Source organism: Castor canadensis, chromosome 13, assembly GCF_047511655.1.
Source record: "Castor canadensis chromosome 13, mCasCan1.hap1v2, whole genome shotgun sequence".
In the NCBI taxonomy this organism is placed as follows: Eukaryota; Metazoa; Chordata; class Mammalia; order Rodentia; family Castoridae; genus Castor; species Castor canadensis.
In genome coordinates, this window is record NC_133398.1 from 36691117 (window position 1) to 36709257 (window position 18141).

The following is an 18141-nucleotide window of genomic DNA, read 5'->3' on the forward strand; positions in this document are numbered from 1 at the left end:
GTGTTATGATGGTAGCAGCGTGGACCCTAGTGTATAAGCCATCTTGTGAGGTCACCTGTTACACTATTAGAGACTGAACCCACGGGACTGGAGATGAAGACACGTCTCACTGGACAAACCCCCACTGGGGATTGGAAGAGAGGGAAGGAAGCAGGAGGACCACCCAGGCTGCACAACTGGCCTGCAGTCCCTGGGCAGAGGGACAGTCACTGCCTGTAGACATGGAACCAGAAGGACCTCCAGTAAGAGGCTCTCAGGGCCTGAACAGGGTCTAAAGTACCCGGTTCAGTATGGGACAGTATTTCCATGCCCTGCCTGTGCCAGACCTTTGAGTGTCTACTTTATAGGCATGGGCAATCCAGACATGGTTCCAGCCGTTGAGAGCTCCCATCTGGGGGTGAGTCAGACAGCCTGGGAGTAATAACTGTCCCTAGCACTTTCCCAGCCATTACCCCTCAATGCCAATCAGGTGGCACTCCCGGAGTTTCCCCAAGGAGCCCTTCAAAACAATGCAGCTCATGCGTGCAAACTCCCATGGAGAGGAAGGTCTGGAGACCTTGAATCCTGAGCAGAGAGCAAGACCTCCAAGGTTACCATCTTATGACACTTGGCTCTCTCTGAGCAGTTCCTATGAGGGCTTTTACAGAGTGTTTAGTCACTTTGGTTTTAGGTGGGGAAACTGAGGCCCAGAGAAGCTGAGCAACTTGCCTAAAGTTACCTAGCAAGTCACATAACCACTTAACAAACATTGATGTTTACAAGGCACAGAACCAGGCCCTAAGGTCCTGTCAGTGAGTAAGTCAGACTTGGATCTGCCTTCAGAGAGCCTACAAACTGTGGAAGGATCATAAAGGTCTCAGACTACAGGTGGGCTTAGTGGTATGGAAAAAGTACTTATGTTGAGTCCTGAGGAGATTGGACAGAACAAGGAGTAGGGAGTGGGTGTAGAGGGAAATTTCCTGGCAGAGCAACCAGCAAGTGCAAAGACCTTGAAGTTAGAGGAAACAAGCAGGAGTGGGGGATGGAAGGGGCTAGTGTGGCTGGGATTTGGGGAGCAGGTGAAAGACTGTTGGTGAGATGGGCCTAAGTTTTATAGACTGCAGAAGGATGTTGGTCTTCCTCCTACAAGTTGAGTGACACCTCCCCTGGGAGTGATGTGGTCATGTGTGCTGGGCACAGCAGATGCCACCCTCTAGGCCTGGGTGTTAGGGAGAAGAGCTCACTTCCATCACAAACAGCTTGTTTCCACTACTCCAAGCCCTTCTGAGACATGGCGGAGCTACATTTCATCTGACACAGGAGTTGAGAGATAAGGGACTTACAGTAAATCTTCCTGGATGACATCCATCTTCCCTTCAGAATCCAGGAGAAAATTGATCTGTTGACTTGATCAATTGATCACATGATTTTCAGGGGAGCAGGGATGACAGAGGCAAGCTTTCTACTCCCTCATTTTTTAGAGGCTCAGAGACAGGGCAATGCTGGGAGGTTGTCCAGCAAGTGTGGAGTGAAGGGCAAGGGACCAGGGCTCTGCACTCAGCCTGGCCTTCCTGCACAAGGCTACCTGTGCCTCCATTATGCCAGGGTTTACTAAGCACAGATGTTCTGTGTCACAGGGTCCCTCTGCGTTTCATGTGACTCATGGAAATCCTGAATCTTAGTCTTACTTCGTTTACCTTAGGATGCCTGAAAAGACTGGGCAGAGACTGTGGCTTTCATAATGGGGGAGAGACCTGAAGCCATCCTTGGGTTCATTCACTCAGATGCTCGTGTATCCAACCTGTGCCTTACATGTAGACTGTAGGCCTGGTGCAGTGTCAGGCACAAGGGGGACAGAGAATGAATCAGACTTCAGCTCTGCCCACAGTCTCACAGGCGCAGTGTGACATGATCTCAGGAGCCATGGACAAAAGAGAAGGGTCTGTGTGTGCTAATGAAGTGTTAACTGAGAGAGGGATTGGAGGGAACATTGAGGGCAATGGTACCAAGAATGGAACGTTGTATGGGGCCCCGAAAGGCCAGGGATCAGGTAGAGATGGGTCTGGTGGGGAAGAGACCTGCTTTACAAGCTCAATGAGGACTTGTTTCTAGTGGTGTCCTTCAGAATGCCACGGGCACATCTCGGGCCGGTCTCTGTGCACTGTGAGACAGGGCCTATGGGATAATGACTGAGTCTGTTTTCTGGTTAATCTGCTTCACCTCCCTGTAGCAGGCGGTAATGAGGAGAAATGGAAGGTGAGGCTGCGGGGCCGCCCTGCTCACACACAGGCACTGGACTATGAATGACATACCCTCGCGCCCCATTCCCAATCACTCCGGACAAACGACGGCTTGAACAAGGAGCCGCAGACAGGGAAAGGATGTATGTCAAGGGTACAGATTCCTTGAGCCCACTCCTGCTTGCTCTTGGTTAGGTGCATGCTCCATTGGCTCTGCCTTGTGAGCCCCAGTGTGACATGATGGTGGCACAGGAAGAGGACCCTGGGCTGCTGGCTGTAGAGGCTGGTCACTTCTCCCATTTGCCAGCTCACCAAGCTGCCCAAGTCTGTGTCTCTGTGGTCTGGAGGCCTAGGTGGGGCTTGCTGTTACTTTCATTCAACAACCTGGAAGAAAGAGTATCACTTGGCCTGGAGCTAGAAGAGCTTGATTTAGTCCTGGCTCTGCCCTGTTGAGCAAGGCACTTTTTTCTTTTTTGGACCTCAGTTTCCCTCTTTGTAGTCCTAGTAATCATGATTGACGGTGACAGCAGCAGCTACAGCTTAACAGTAACCACAGTGATCATCCCCGCCTATGCACTGTAGCATTCAGTTTTCAGTTTTCACTCTCTCATTGGATCTTCAATGTAAATATCTGCTAAGCAGCCTGGGCAAGAGCCCCGTTATATGGATTAGAACTTTTGTTCCAGACCATTCATCCCATTTTCAGGCCCAGGGTTGTTGAGGTCACAAAGCTGGAATGTGTCCTCAGGATCTTTTGTCCTCATGTTGTGCAAGATGGTGCCTTGGGCCCCTGGAGGGCTCTAGGAGCAGCCCTGGGGCTGGTTGGTGTGTGATAGCCTTCCACAGCCAGAGCCTCTGGGTCGTTCCAGGATCCTCAGAGTTCTGCAATAGATTAGAGAGATTCATACCCTGCCAAATCACCCACTCCACCCCCTGGGAAGAGCATTCCTGTTCAGGGCCAGGCTCAGAACCCCCACCCCCATCTTGCTGCTTTCCTTATCAAGTTCTGCCCTTGGTGAGTGGCCCTGGTTCCGGCCAACACAGGGAAACTTGGTAAACCCTTCCCCCTGGTGGAAGGGGTTAATAAAGAGCCACTCCTGGGACCATGAAACACTTTCTTTTCAAAATGGTTATTGAAAAAGCAATTCTGTATTCCCTACATGTGGAATGAGTAAAAATAACCTTGGAGGAGCAGAAGAGGAGAGAGAAAAAAAAGAAAAGGAAAGAAAGAAAGAAAGAAAGAAAGAAAGAAAACTGCTGGAGGTATGTGTGTATGTGTGTGTGTGTATCCAGCAGTGGAGTCTGTTTCAGTAAAACTCTGGTTGACGCTGGCTGTCGTGGGCGCTGGCTCTGGCAGAGTGGTCCCTCCTCCGGCCACCGCAGGAAGGCCGCTGAGCGCAGCCTGCTGTATTTACCCTCGGCAGACTATTAACCAACACCAGGCTATTAATCTGGCTTTTGAGCCTTCACTAAAGCCCATAAAAGCTCACAGTTGTCAAATGGAGTTCATTTTAATTTCCTTTCAATCACAGTAAATTATTCAGGTGATAAATCAGCTGGAGCAGCCTCCTGGCTGTAATAGAAACCCTAATTCCTGGCTAATTATCCAGCCCATCGCTGCCAACAGATCAATACGGGTGCAAAATGGAACGGGCCAGAGACAGAGAGACAGCTGGGGAAGGGGGCGTGCTGCTGACCTCCTGGGAAGTTCAAAGGTCACAGGGGGTTAAACTGGGAGAAGGCCTGTCCCTTGTCTGAAGGAGAAAGCCACCAGAAATGTCTCCTGCTCTCCTGAGCTGCTTTGCCCTCTAAATGGTGGCATTTCTCTAGGCTGGTTCTAGTGTTGCCCACTTCTATGGGCCTCCCTTTCCTGGGAAGGGGCTGGTTTGCCAGCATGACTGAGCTTGGTCAGCAGAGAGGGCCTCAACAGCTACCATGAGTCAGAAAAAGAGCCAGGAACTGGAGGGAGAGATGTGAGGCTTCTGTCTTCAGGTGGCTTACTGTCCTCCCCAGAGGGTCTGTGTCCCACCAAGGAGGAGGAAGGGGAAAGATGTGTGACCAGCTGGAAAAGGGGAAGGCTTCCTGGAGGAGGTGCTCTTAGTGCTATGTCTTGAGTGCGGGGCAGAATCCGGTTTGTGGAGGTGATAGAGTCAGCTGGAGAGGAAGATCTAGGCCAAAAGAACAGCATGGTAAGGCCTGGAGTGATGCCCTTGTGAGAAGAAACTGTGAGTGGGTGTAGGTGGCTGGAATAAGTACTGAGTGACAGCAAGTCAGGGACGATAGGACTGGAGAAGAGGAGGGGACCCAAACTCTAGAGGGCTAGAATGTGAAGGTGAGCAGTTTTGACATTGCTTGGGGGCAGGGTGCCCTGTAGAGCTCTGGAACTATGGCCTGGACCATCCTGCCCACCTTGGAAGACCCTTCACTGGATCCTCTTGCTCCTTGCCCTACTGCTAGTGGTGGATCTCTTTCTTCCTGCAGCCCATCCCCTCACAGGAACCCCTCACAGATCTCCTATTCCTCACAACCCTTCACACTGTCTGGGTCCCTTTGCTTGCCCACAAGAATCTCTGACTTTGGTCAAGTCTAACCCTCACTGCCACACAGGCAGAGCTGCTCATGTGTCCGAGGGGGCTGCTGACCATAGCTCCACATCTCCCAGGGTTGGTGGCCTCCACTTCAGCTATACCCCCAGTACCTTTACTTTTGGTTTGTTTTTCAGAAGAGTCTCATGCTAACTTTTCCATGGCTGGCCTTGAGCTGTGATCTTCCTGTCTCTACCTCCTGAATAACTGGGATTACAGACATGCACCACCCTGCCCAGAAGTTACTATTACTTTCTTAATGTTGTTCACACTCTAACATGCTGCTCACTGTTTTCCTGCATAGAACATTCCTTCAGCCTGTGTCTTCGATCCCACTCTGTCCAGGCCCAGCAGGAGTCCTGCCCGTCCTGTGAGGTCTCACGGACCCACTTCTGTCTGCTCTGCCTATCTCTTGTCTAAGCTCATAAATGTACTTAGTTTTAGTTGAGGTTATAGTGAGTGTCATAGCCACAGTGCATTCACTGCTTACCATGTGCCTGGCTCTTTTCTGTGGAGAACTTTATTGGCCTCATCTTACCAGGTCAAAAGAACTCTTTTTATTCCCCTTTGGGCAGCCAGGACAGCGGAGACTAGTGAGATGGTGCAATGACTTAGCCCAGGGATCACAGGAAGCACATGGAGCCAAGGGTGGAAGCCAGGTATCTGACACCAGAGCCCAGGCCAGTAGCCACTGTTAGCCCAGTTGCAGCATTGCTAGGCTGTCCACTGATCCTCAGAGGGGGCAGTTTCCTGAGAATACAATCTGGGGGTTCAACTTACTCATCCTGGGAGCTGAGCCTGATTAAGAAGGTCCAGGGCTGCTCCTCGAGCCAGCATGGTCTCTGGAGGGATGGACAGAACTCTAGAGCAGTGCCTGTCCTGTTCCACTTTGAGCTCATTCTGTTCCTTTCACCTTACCCTCCTTTCCCAGGTCTGTGCTCAGGGCCCCACTCCCCCTTAGACAAAGCAGAGTTTGTTCAGAAGAGGCAATTGAAAATTTTTTCCTAGGAGGGACAATTGAATTAAGAAATTGGGGCTATTTGATTGGAATACATAAGGAAGACTTAGAGATGTGAGCAGGGAAGAAGACAGGCTAAAAGAACTAAAGCCCATCTTTTCACTCCTTGTGAGGTAGTGAGCTTCCTGTCACTGGAGGCATGCAAGTAGAATCCAATCTTTTTCACAATGCCATATTAGAAGTTTAAGAACCCACTGCAGCCTTGATTATCTAAATGTCAAGGCACTCTGGCCCAAAGGGATGATTCTAATATAGGAAGAGTGGGAAGGTCTTATGGGAAGAGGGGAAGAGGAAGAGGAGGCAGTTGGAGAAGATGTTTTACATTGAGGCAGCCTCACCCTATCCCAGGAGCTCTCACTAGGGTGGGCAGAGAGCATTAGCCAGAGCCACAGGGGCCTTGACCCAGAGCACAAGGCTGGAGGTCACAAGGGCTTGGGAGGTCACTGGATAACTCCACCTCCTCCAGCAGATGGAGTAGGCTGGGGTTTCTGGTGAAGATGCCAGGGCCAGAGGTCTGAATATTGGCTGCTGTCAGTGTTGCTGCTCACAGACAATACCCAGCATTCTCTGTGTGGGAATTCAGTGCCAGGTCCACTTGGGAGAGTAAACAGATACGCATCTCGCCAACAGGTGTTACAGCTTGGGGTGTGGGGTTGGGTCTGGCAGAGTGGGATGAATATCTAATGAACCCCAAGAGCCTCTTACACAGCACCCTAACTCACAGTAGCCCTGTGGTGCTTAGTGTGCCTGAATTATGATCATTACACACAGATGGGGAAACTGAAGCAGGGAGGGGGTGAAGAACAAGCCCCAAGTGATGTGGTCAGTGAGCGTGTGCCCCGTTCTCCACCCCTGCTGTCTGTGGGTGCAGACACCCCTCTGCAGTCAGCTTCGTGCTCTCAGCAGTTGTGGACATCTCCTGGTTCGTAGATTGATTGATTGACTTCAGCAGATTTTATTGAGCACCTCATCTGTGTCAGGTGCTGTGCTATGTTCTGGGGACAGTGGCAGCAATAAGGACAAAAATGGTTCTCAGAATTTGTTTTATAGTGACGGGGACAGAAGTTAACAGAATAATTGTACTAGCAAAAATGGGTGTTATTATTGATGATTTTAGAGAGTGATGGTGTTATGGGGAGAAACCCAGGATGTGATGAGATGGGAGAGGGGGAACATCTCTCTGAGGATGGCACTGTCGGTTAACTAATGGTAGGAACAGTATTACAGGTAGAGGGAACAGCCTGTGCAAAGTCCCAAGACTGGAAAAGACCTCAATCCAATAACCAAAAGATGTCCTGTGGGGCTGGTAAGTATGGGAGACAAGGAGTGGTGTGTGATGCGGTGAGTGAGATGGTGAGGGTCTGATGTGAAGGGACTTGGAGGGGTCAGGGTCAGGGCCTGAGGTTTTATCTTGAGAGTGAGAAGCTTCTGTAAGATTATAAACCAGGAAATAGAAAGATCCAATCCAACAGAGATTGGAAGATTATTCTGGCTGCTGTAAGGTGACTTGGATAGTTAAGGGGACCAGGAGGATATTGCTAAGGTACAGGCAATGTCCCTGTATCTTGGAGATGGTTGCCTGCCCTGGCGGGGGCTGGCTTTCTCTCTAGTCCATAGCCTTGCCCAGGAATTGTGGTCCCATGATGCAATACTTCTCTCCTCTCCCTTTGCTCCCCACCCAAGCCCCCAGGTCCCCAGTCAGGACCCCTAGTTCCTGGGGTTGAGTTTGAATTTGATTCTGAGCTTCCTGATGGTCAAAGCAAGATGGGAAATATGATAATCTGTGTGCTACCTATAGTCCACCAGGGGAAAACAGGCCAGTGCTTCAAAGGAAGCCCCCTTTTTTTCCTGACACTTAGCATGGAAGGGGAATTTCCACACGGTTTTTGTTGGGGGTCTGCAGGGCAGTGGCCATGGTCCTCCACAGTGCACTCAGCTGCAAGTTTTACAGGACTCAGTCTCAGACATGAACCAGCATGTGCTAACCAGTGCATTTCTGCAGGGTTGGGGTTGCAGCAACCTGGGGCTCAGGGATGCAGCCCTTCTGAGACCACTTAAACTAGGAAAACCCCAGGTGCCCAGGCAGCTCTTCCTGGATTCTCCCAATTGATGCTCCTGGGGACTTTGAGTCCTCTGCCATCCAAATATATCCTGGAAAAATGTACCTGTCCCTAGTTGGAGAAGGTTCTATCTGTGGGAAGGCATCTCGTCTCTACTCTTGAAAATGAGAACTTCATAGTTTGCCAGTGGCTCCTTTGATGAGGAATGGTGTGTGGGAACTTGGGGGGTGTTGACTTGAGGGAGAAGTCACATGTTTCAGAGATTAAAGAAGCAGATGACGGGCTGGACATGCTTTTGTTCAGACTTCCCAATCTTTGCCAGGCCGCAGTGTGCATGGAAGAGGCCAAAATTTATATGACACATCAAGGTAAACAGAGGTTGCTTGTGGCTGGAGGCAACTGGCCCACAGGCTTTGGTTACCAAGACCTCTCCTGGCCACCCAAAAGCTGAGAGGATTCAATACCTTGGCACATGACTTGGGAGGCTCAGCTTTTATGGACAGGAAGAGGTGGGGATTGGATGGGGCTTTGAATCTTTGAGTCTCTGCCAGCTTTCAAGCAAATAGCCATGGCAGCACTGATGTGGGCATCTGAGCAAGTATACTTCTTACTTGGTTCCGAGATTCTCTGAAATCTGAGCGGGACAGCACCATGTAAGCCAGAGACCCAAGTGAAGCTTCTGGCTTGCTATTTCTGGCACTGCAGTCGCTATTCCCCCTTCCTTCCTTCCTTCCTTCCTTCCTTCCTTCCTTCCTTCCTTCCTTCCTTCCTTCCTTCCTTCCTTCCTTCCTTCCTTCCTTCCTTCCTTCCTTCCTTCCTCCCTCCCTCCCTCCCTCCCTCCGTCCCTTCCTTCCTTCCTTCCTTCCTTCCTTTTCTGTCTCTCTCTTTTCTTTCTTTCCAGTACTGGAGTTCGAACTCAGGGCCTTATATCTGCTAGGCAGACACTCTACCTCTTGAACCACTCCACCAGCATTTTTTGTGATTTTTTTTTTTTTTTTTGAGATAGGGTCTCTTAAGCTATTTGCCTGGGCTGGCTTCGAACCACAATCTTCCTGATTTCTGCCTCCTGAGTAGCTGGGATTAAGGCGTGAGCCACAGCACTATTACTTTCTGTCCATACTCTAAGCTGCTGCTCGCTGATTCCCTGCATGGAACAATCCTTCAGCCTGTGTCAGAGTCCTGCCATGTCCAAGTGCAGCAGAAGTCTTGCCTACCCTATGAAGCCTGTGCTGACCCACTCACTTGTCTCTTGTCTGAGCTCATAAATGCACTGAGTTTTAATGTTACTGTAGTGTTGTAGCTACTGTGTGTCCACAACGTGCCATGCACCTGGAGCTAGTCTGCAAAGAACCTTGCCCTGTCTCCTTACAGGTCACAACTCCTGTGATCCTCCCAGTACAGCCCAGTGAGATGGGTGTAGTGACTTAGCAAGGATGCACAATAAGCACAGAGCCAAGATCAGAAGTGACTTTCCCATGGCAGGGAACTGCAAGAGGGTGGAGGGAATAGCCCCCATGGCAGGAGGGGACAGGCACAAGTTCTTGCTCAAGTTCTTCCCATCTTGAGGAGTGGGTGTAATACCTTCCCGTACAGTAAGATTGAGATGCTAAACCAACTCTTAACTTGCATGTCATCTAGTTTTAGAAATGAGGTGATGACATAGATTATTCTGGAATTCTTGTTTTCTAGATCTCTAGGAGTACCAAGTACCTAAGTATACTCTCTCTTATCCTTCTGTCATCATCTCACAGTGGCACAGGGTGAAAATTACATGGGGTTTTTTTTGCATCCTCAGCCTTCTTGGCTTTCTAATTTTTATTTGAACCCAAGGCCTTGTTAGCATTCTACAACTTGAGCCATGCCCTGAGCTTTTGTGCTTGTATTTTGTTTTTGAGATGTGGTCTCACTGGCTTTGCCTCAGCTGCCCTCAAACTCATGATCATGCTATCTTCTTCTCCTGAGTAGAATATCTGGGATTACAGGCATATACCACCATGCTCAGCAAACCCTTCTTCTAGACTTACTTGAGGATGCCTATTCGTTTCCTAAGCAGCTTTGAAAATACTTTCTAAACAACTGATTAGTCTTTTGTCTTCTTCTGGATCAATCACAGATACTTCCCCCCAAATCATTGTGCCCATGTCATAAGATTGGGAAATGTTTGGGGGACCACTGATCAAGGTGTCATAGCATAAAACCATGGGACCCTCAGGCTCCAGTGATGGCTCTTGGACTAGTCTCTCTGGGTCGTGGTTTCTGTGTTTGGGGGGTTGAGTTGAACCAAGTCATCCTGGAGATCCATTCCAGTGTGCACATTCTGTGATGGATAAAACCAATTGGAAGTCCATCCTTTACTTTTGTTTTGACGTGTTTACAATTTTTGCTCCTGTCTGTTCTACTCTTTTTGATGACAGGCAAATTCTGTGTATGTGGGGTTTAAAGATTACAAGTGAATTGTCAAAGAGCTGCCTGCATCTTGCTTGGATGTTCTTTCATTCATTTATTCATTCATTCATCCAAGAAATTTTTACAGATATGCCATGTCAGTGACATTGACCACCTGTGCTGTGCTGTGTGCATAAAGTAATAACAATTGATGCAGCCAGAGGCACTGTGTGAGAATCAACTTTGGATAAGATGTTTTCCCTCAAACAAGGTGAGCCCATGTTTGCAATTAAAAAACAATGAAAGAAGGAACAGATAATTCAGCCCAACAGCTTGTTTGGTTTTGAGGGTGGAAGTTTTACCTAAGAAATTTGGCTATTTACAAAGCTCTTAAAAATAAACCTTTATTGGTTTATAAATGATTCTTTTTAAAAAGAACAGAGATTTCTTATTCTATTAACACAGTCTGTTCTACTTTGGGTTCCCCTTCCATTTCAAATGATAAAAATGCTGGATTAAGTATAGCAATAAAATATTTTGATATATATCAGAGGTTGAAAGCATGAGAGGGAACTCCTCAGGGGCTGGGAATTAAGAGGGAGCTCACAGCCTGTATGTTCAGTGCATAAGCTGATGTCCTGGTGGCTGAGTATTGGTCCTGGATACAGTTCTAGTGACAGGGGTTGTTTGGGCTTTGCTACTGTTGTTGAGACTGAAGATGTGGCCTTAGACCTGTGTGATATGGGAGCTGGAACTGAAAACTCTTGCAAATAACTTGACACCCGGAAGACCTGCACTGTCTATGGGTTGAGGGAAGCAGTAAGGAAATTGATTATACATGGGACTCAGAGTAGAATCAGAATGTCCCATGAGAAGTTGAAATCCCAGGCCTGGGCCACACACAGTGTGGCATCTCACTTTATATTATGCATAAGAAACCCAAGAATAGAAATTAATATAAGACTGAACTTCTGTCAGTGAAATCCTTGAGATGCCTCATGGAAGCATAGGGAAAGCTCTTATCTTGGTCCTTCCACAATCCAGTATGTAAACCATGTCTACAGAATGATAACTACCAAGGAGGGGCTCACAACTAAACTATGCCCACCACACAAGGAAATGGGGGTGAGTCAGGAGACAACCAGAGGATCAGTACCCCAGGAACCTAAGATGACAATCTGAAAGAGACTATAAAATGATCAAAGAAATGAAAGAGGACTAGATCCACTACAAAAGAATAATACCACCAAGGCAGAAGAAGCATATTAGAAAAAGGACCAAATAAATTCTCTAGAAATAAAATTTATAGATATCAGAATTAAAAATTCGAGTGACGTAGGAGGTAAGAAACAGCTGAATAGAAAGTTAGTGATTTGGGGCTGAGTGCCGGTGGCTCACACCTGTAACCCTAGTTACTCAGGAGGCAGAGATCAGGAGGATCATGGTTTGAAGCTAGCCCAGGGAAATAGCTTGTGAGACCCTATCTTGAAAAAAACCCACCACAAAAACAGGGCTAGTGGAATGGCTTAGGTTTGATTTGGAAGGCAGAGTGGAGGAAATTGTCAAGAACACAACATAGAAATCTGAAGAATTGGGAACAAAATATCATGAGGCAGTCAAACATATGTCTAATAGTTGACCTGGAAAAATTAAATAGAAAAAAAGAGGGGACAGGCAATATTTGAAGGAATAATGGCAAGGGACTTTATAGATGTTCAATTCCAAGCAAGTTAAATAAAAATAAACATCCAGGCAAATTGTAGTGAAATTGAAGAACATCAAAGACAAAGAGAAAATGGTACCGAGCAACCAGAGAGAAAGTACATTGTTTAGAATGGCAAGACACCCTTTTCACCATCATTTGAAGTCAGAAGACCATCAAAACTGTCTTCAATCATGAAGAGATAGTAACAGCCAACTTTTGGTTAGATAAATGAGCATTTAATAGTGAAGGCAAATAAGGACATTTTAAAGATAGGGAGAGTTTACTGCTCAGACTTTAACTGCTAAATAGTGTACTTCAGTATGAGAGACTTCTGGTTTCAGCTTTGACAAGTAAGGAGTTTAGAAGTTGTCATTCCTGTCCTCACAAGAAATAAAGCTGAACAAATGGAAAATCCGTAAGTTTCCTTGACCCATCAGAGAATTGAGATCACAGGGCAAAGAAGTGCTTCAAGATCTGGAGACGTGCGAGAATGCAGAGTTACAGCTAGGATCTGCCAGATCACGCAGAGCCTCACACTTAAGCCTGATCACTTCATTCATTTCCTACACTCGGCCTATCGTGCAACCTTCAACAGAAAACTAGGTGTGAAAAAACAAGAGACCAAGTAAGTGTCTGAACCAGACCAAGGTATGACGCAGATTTTGGAATTATTAGAGAGGAAGTACAAAGTAAATTGAATTAATATGTTAATAGCTACAGGGGAAAATGTAGCATGGGAGAAGAGATGCACAGATGGAAACTTGGGGAAAGAATCAAAAGGAAATGCCCAAAAGTAAAATACAGTAGCAGAAATAAAGAATGTCTTTGATGAGCTTGTCAGTAGACTGACACAACCACATAAAGAATAAATGAAGACATGTCAATAGAAGATTTCCGAACTGAAATTCAAAGACAAAAACAATGAAAAAGCAAAACAAGAAAAGAACATTAAAAAAAAACTGGAATAATTTTAAGAGGAATAACATGAATAGTTTAAATGAAAGAAGAAGACAGAATGCAGATGTATCCAACATAGTAATGGCCGAGAATTTTCCAAATTAATGACGGAAACTAAACTGCAGATGTAGCAAACTCAGAGACCACCAAACAGGATACATACCAAAATATCTAATGTCATATTCAAATGTCAGAAAATCAAAACAAAGAAAAAGTCCTAAAAGAAGCCAGCGCGAAAAAAGAAATCTACCTTATTTATAGAGGAACAAGGATAAAAATTACAGTGATTTCTTGTCAAAAACCATGCAAGCGAGAAGAGAGTGAAGTGAAATATTTAGTGTTAAAAGCAAACCCCACTAATCTAGAATTCTCTGTCTTGGGAAATTATGCTTCAAAAGTGAAGGAAAAATGACTTTCTCAAGTAAAAATTGAGAGAATTCATCACCAGCAGATCTGGCCTGCGAGAAATGTTAAAAGTTCTTCAGGGAAAAGGAAAATGATAGATCAGAAATGCAGAAGCTATAAGTTAAGGTAGAATAAAGCAATGATCTTTTCCTTTTTCTTGGCATTACTGGGGTTTGAACTCAGAGCTTTGAACTTCCTAGGCAGGTGTTCTACCTCTTGAGCCATGCTGCAGCCCTTACTTTTTTTGTTCTCCATCTAAAAGGCAACTGTATAAAGTAATAATACTAACATTGTAATGGGGTGATGATGACAGATGGATAAGTGAAAAGAATTTCAAGTGTTAGAAGGGATGGAAAGGGGGAATGGATTGTTAGAAGGGACCTCTACTACAATTGAAGAGGGGTAATGTCAGCCGAAAGTAGACTTAGATTAATTACAAATTATAAATGTATATTGCAAACTCCAGGAAGTACTTAAACTTTTTTTTTTTTTAAGAAATATACCTGGGGGGAGGATGAAGGAAGGAGATTAAGATGAGGGTATATGGTTGATGGACTTCATATACCTATTTGAAATAGAACAAAGAAACCTCTTGCAATTACTTTAAGTGGAATAGGGAGGGGATTGAGGGGGGGAGACGATGGGGGTGATGCAACTAATGTACAATATGAGCCTAATCAGAATTGTCACTATGAAATCTCCCTGTATAATGAATATACCCTAATAAAAAATTATTTAAAAGCATACCTGAAATGCTAAAGAAGGAATGTATGATCATGTGACTTGCTCATTTAAAACCAGAAAGGAAGAAGAGGAAAGAAAAAAAAAGAAGTTTAACAAATAGAAAAGTTACAAGCATAGTAGATATTAATCTGTCTATCTGTGATCACTTTGATTGTTAATGTTCTGAACACACGAATTAAAAGGCAGAGATTGTCAGAGTGCATGAAAAAACCCTGAGCCTGAGCTGTGTGTTCTCTGCAAGTAGGGCATGGCATACAGAAGGAATGGGTTTTGAATAGCAATGGTAGCCATGCACATTGATAAATGAAGGATAATGTAAATGGAATTATTCAATAAAGAATATCAATTGTCAAAAAATAATGACTACTTTTGGGGATTTCAAACGATGTGGAGGCTGGGCATGGTGGCTTATGCTTATAATCCTAGCTAATTGAGACAGGGAGGAACACAGTTCCAGGCTAGCCCAAGCAAAAGATTTGCAAGACTCCATCTCAGCCAATAACTGGGTGCAGTGGCACATGCCTGTTATCCCAGATAGGCAGGAAGCATAAATAGGAGGATTGCATTCCCGGCTGGCCCAGGTGAAAACGTGAGACCCTATCCCCAAAATAACTAAATCTCAAGTGATGGAGCCTACCTAGTAAGTGCAAGACCCTGAATTCAACCCCCAGTACCACCAAACTAAACCAAACAAAAAGAAAAACTCTAAGTAGAGTCTAGGTGTGGCAGTACATGCCTGTAATATCAGTATGTGGGAGGTGAGGCAGGCATCTAAGTTAAAACATTCTAAGATTCTCATATTGCTCAGGAGCAGGTCATATAGACAGACAAATTTTTGATCAGTATAGGTCAAAGATACAGGTGAGAAAATTAAGAATACCTATTCATTTCCATTACTATCCATAATAGTAGAGTGCATGGCTGTCAAACTGAGAGGCAAAAAGAAAACTAGACTCCTCAGTAGCAAGCAGGGGAGAAGAAAGCAGTAAGGAAAAAGCATGGTAAACTAACAATAAAAATTATGGATGGGTCTGGTGGAGTGGCTTATGTGGTAGAGTACCTGCCTGGCAAGTGCAAGTCTCTGAGCTCAAACCCCAGTGCCACCAAAAAATATTACAAGGAAGCTAAAGTGGTACTTGGAGGAAAATTCATAACCTTAAATGCACGTTTTTAAAAAAGATAAATGGTTAATAGTTAAGCATTTAACTCAAGAAGTTAAAAAAAGGGTAACAGTAAATCGGAATAAGGCAAAACAGAAGTGACTCAACGTGTGGCAAAAAATTCAAACAATAGATAAATACTAATTTAAAACAAAAGACCCTTTTCTTGACCCTTGCCTAATCTGTCTTCTTACAGTGCCAGGGTTAACTATCAAAGAAAAATTTCTAGACTTGCAAATTTTAAAAATAGAAGTTATGCTAGATCTAGCTGTGACAGTAAATGGATAGACCAAGATATAGGAGTAGATTGGTGGTTTCACAAATAACAATGACTTCATAGTTAAGAGTGATAGTTCAGAAGACTAAAGCAAAAGACATGAAGAGTAACAGAAGCACTGGCAGGCGTGTTAGCTGTCTGCACCTCAAATCACGTAGATACTAGTGAAAGGTAGCACCACATTTGTGGCGTGGACTCTAGGTAGCTGCCTTTCCTTAAGAAGGATGTTGACTAATTAGAGTATGACCAGAGGATGTGATGGGTTGGGGAGAGAACTAGACAAATAGTTCATGTTTATTAAGCACATAGTACCCGCCAGATACTGGACTGAGCCCTTTCTGTGCTCCTACCTCACTTCCTCTGTGCTCTATGGGGTAGTGTTGCAAACTTATTCCCATTTTACGAATGAGAAAAGTGAGAGGAGAGAGGACAACAGCTTGCCAAGGACACAGGAGGAAGCCAGATTTGAAGACAGGCAGAGTCCAGGCCCTGTACCGTGGTCCCCATTTATCCTGCCCACCATTTACACCATCCACTTCCCCACCTCCAACCTGTCTTGTGAGGAGCTGGAGGTATCTGATCTGGAGAAAAGAAAACTCAGTGGATGTCAAGAATGTGACCTAATCTCAGATGGCTTCCAGTGGAAGCAAGACAGAAGCAGGCATCTTAGTGGTCCACTGGGCAGACCCAGGAACGTAGGTGGAAATTAGAGAGAGGCAGCTTTCCTTTCTTCTATTTCGGAGAAAAGTTGCATTTGCTGATCCTCTCTTGATGTCTTGCCCATGAAACAAAACAGAGTGAATTCACTGAAGACCATGACCAAGTACAGCTCGGTGTTTGTGTATTTAAGAGGATACAGAGGGTTCTGAGGCCTAGGGACTGGTGATGCTGTCATTTTAGGGTCACTAAGAGGGCAGACAGCTCTATCCATCTGCTGGTTACAACAGTCCTGAGGGTCCTGGGAAAAGCTGGTTCTTCAGAATGAATGTGAAGGGGAAGGGAAGGAGGCAGGACTTTCAGAAAGCAGCACTCAGGTTTGAGATCTTAGAGGAAGATCAGTTAAATGGCAGGATGATGGCCTACCTGTGGTGATCCATGGGGCTGGAGCTGGAGCACGGGGCTCAAGAACAGTGGACGTAAAGAGGCGCAGCTCAGTGAGGTCAGGGGCAGGAGAAGTGTTGGTGGGAGGTTTAGGGGAAAGAGGAATGTGGGCATTTCGCTAACATGGGAGGAATGTGCTTGGGCAGATGCATAGAGATCTGAGGCAGGGCTGCAGCAGAGAGAGATGTGTGGTGGCAACGGCCTGGAGTTGGTACTGGGGAACGGTGAGTCCACAGATCCCTGCCTCATCCAGACAGTTCCAGGGACAGGAGGGAGTCACGCTTCCCAGTGGAGACCCATGTCTGGAGGGCTCCTGGAGGCAGTGTGGTGTCACGGTTAAGAGCACCAGCTGGTGACTTTGCAACCTGTCATGTTGGTTTTGCACCTCCTGGGAGATTATGGTAATCAGAGCGATTGCAGTCTTACCTCCAGGCCGTGTGATTCATCCTCTGTTCCTGGGTTGGAGCATGCTGGTCATCATCACCTCCCGACAAGCATTAGCATTTTCTCCTTTGTATACATAATTATTATTTTAAACTACTTGGCATTACCAATGCTTTAATCTCAATTTTCTCCATGTAAAGTAGGGACAATGACAGTGCTTGTGTTGTAGGTGCTGCACCGGTTAAATGAGATGGGTCTAGCAGGGGGTCCTGTCCACAAGAGGCACTCAATGAATATTACTCTTATTATTATTGTTATCAAGGAACATTTCACCACATCGATGCTTCCAGGGCAGAGAGATAGGTCTTAGTGGGGAAGGGCTCAGGGAAGCCCTGACAGGCAGGGCCAGGTGGGGCAGGAAAGGAGTTGGAGAGGAGGCAGAATGTCAGGGACCTGGGCTGGGGAGGAGAGCCAGACCAGAGGCCCGGTCTGCCTGCAGTGGAGCCCCTGTGCCATGGAGTTCCTGGAACTTTCTCCTCCTTGCCTTTCTCTGATTTTACTGTTTGCTTGACTACAGATTACACAGGCACATGAGCTCAGGCTTCAAGGGGAAAATCCCATTAAAGCAATCAAAATAACCATTTGCATCACTTTTAGAACTTCTGCCAGAGGAGCTAAGAAATCTTTGTAATAAATTATTAATTCTGGTTGTACTATAAGAAATTCCCCCTACAAACAAGCACAAAAAAAATTATGTTTTCTTTTTGATGCAATGGAGGACAAGATAGGAGTTCTTTGGCCTCTGAGATATGCCTCAAAGGGAGGGAGGAGATATTAAAACCCAGATTCTGATATATGTGTGAGGGACTAGCACAGAAGAGCTTGGGACATCCCTCCTGGAGGAAAGGATGAGACCATGTTCTCAGGGACACTCACCGCTGTCACTCATGCTCAGTCCATGCTGTGTCACCTGCATGGCAAGGCCATAAGAGCAAAGGCATTGAAGTCAGCATGGTCCTGGAATCTAATACCTACCCATGGGAAACCCTGGGGATGTTGTTTGTTATTACTGTTTATATACTTAGAGAATGACTGAGTGATACAGACAGGGCTCCTGCCCCCACAGAGCTTGGGGGGCTGC

At 46.0% G+C, this 18141-nt stretch overlaps 1 protein-coding gene across 4 annotated transcripts in view; it reads left to right on the forward strand.

The window, feature by feature from the left end:
- Window positions 1-18141, forward strand: part of Pax5 (paired box 5) — a 189487-nt gene that overhangs the window by 65073 nt on the left and 106273 nt on the right. The window lies entirely within an intron of this gene.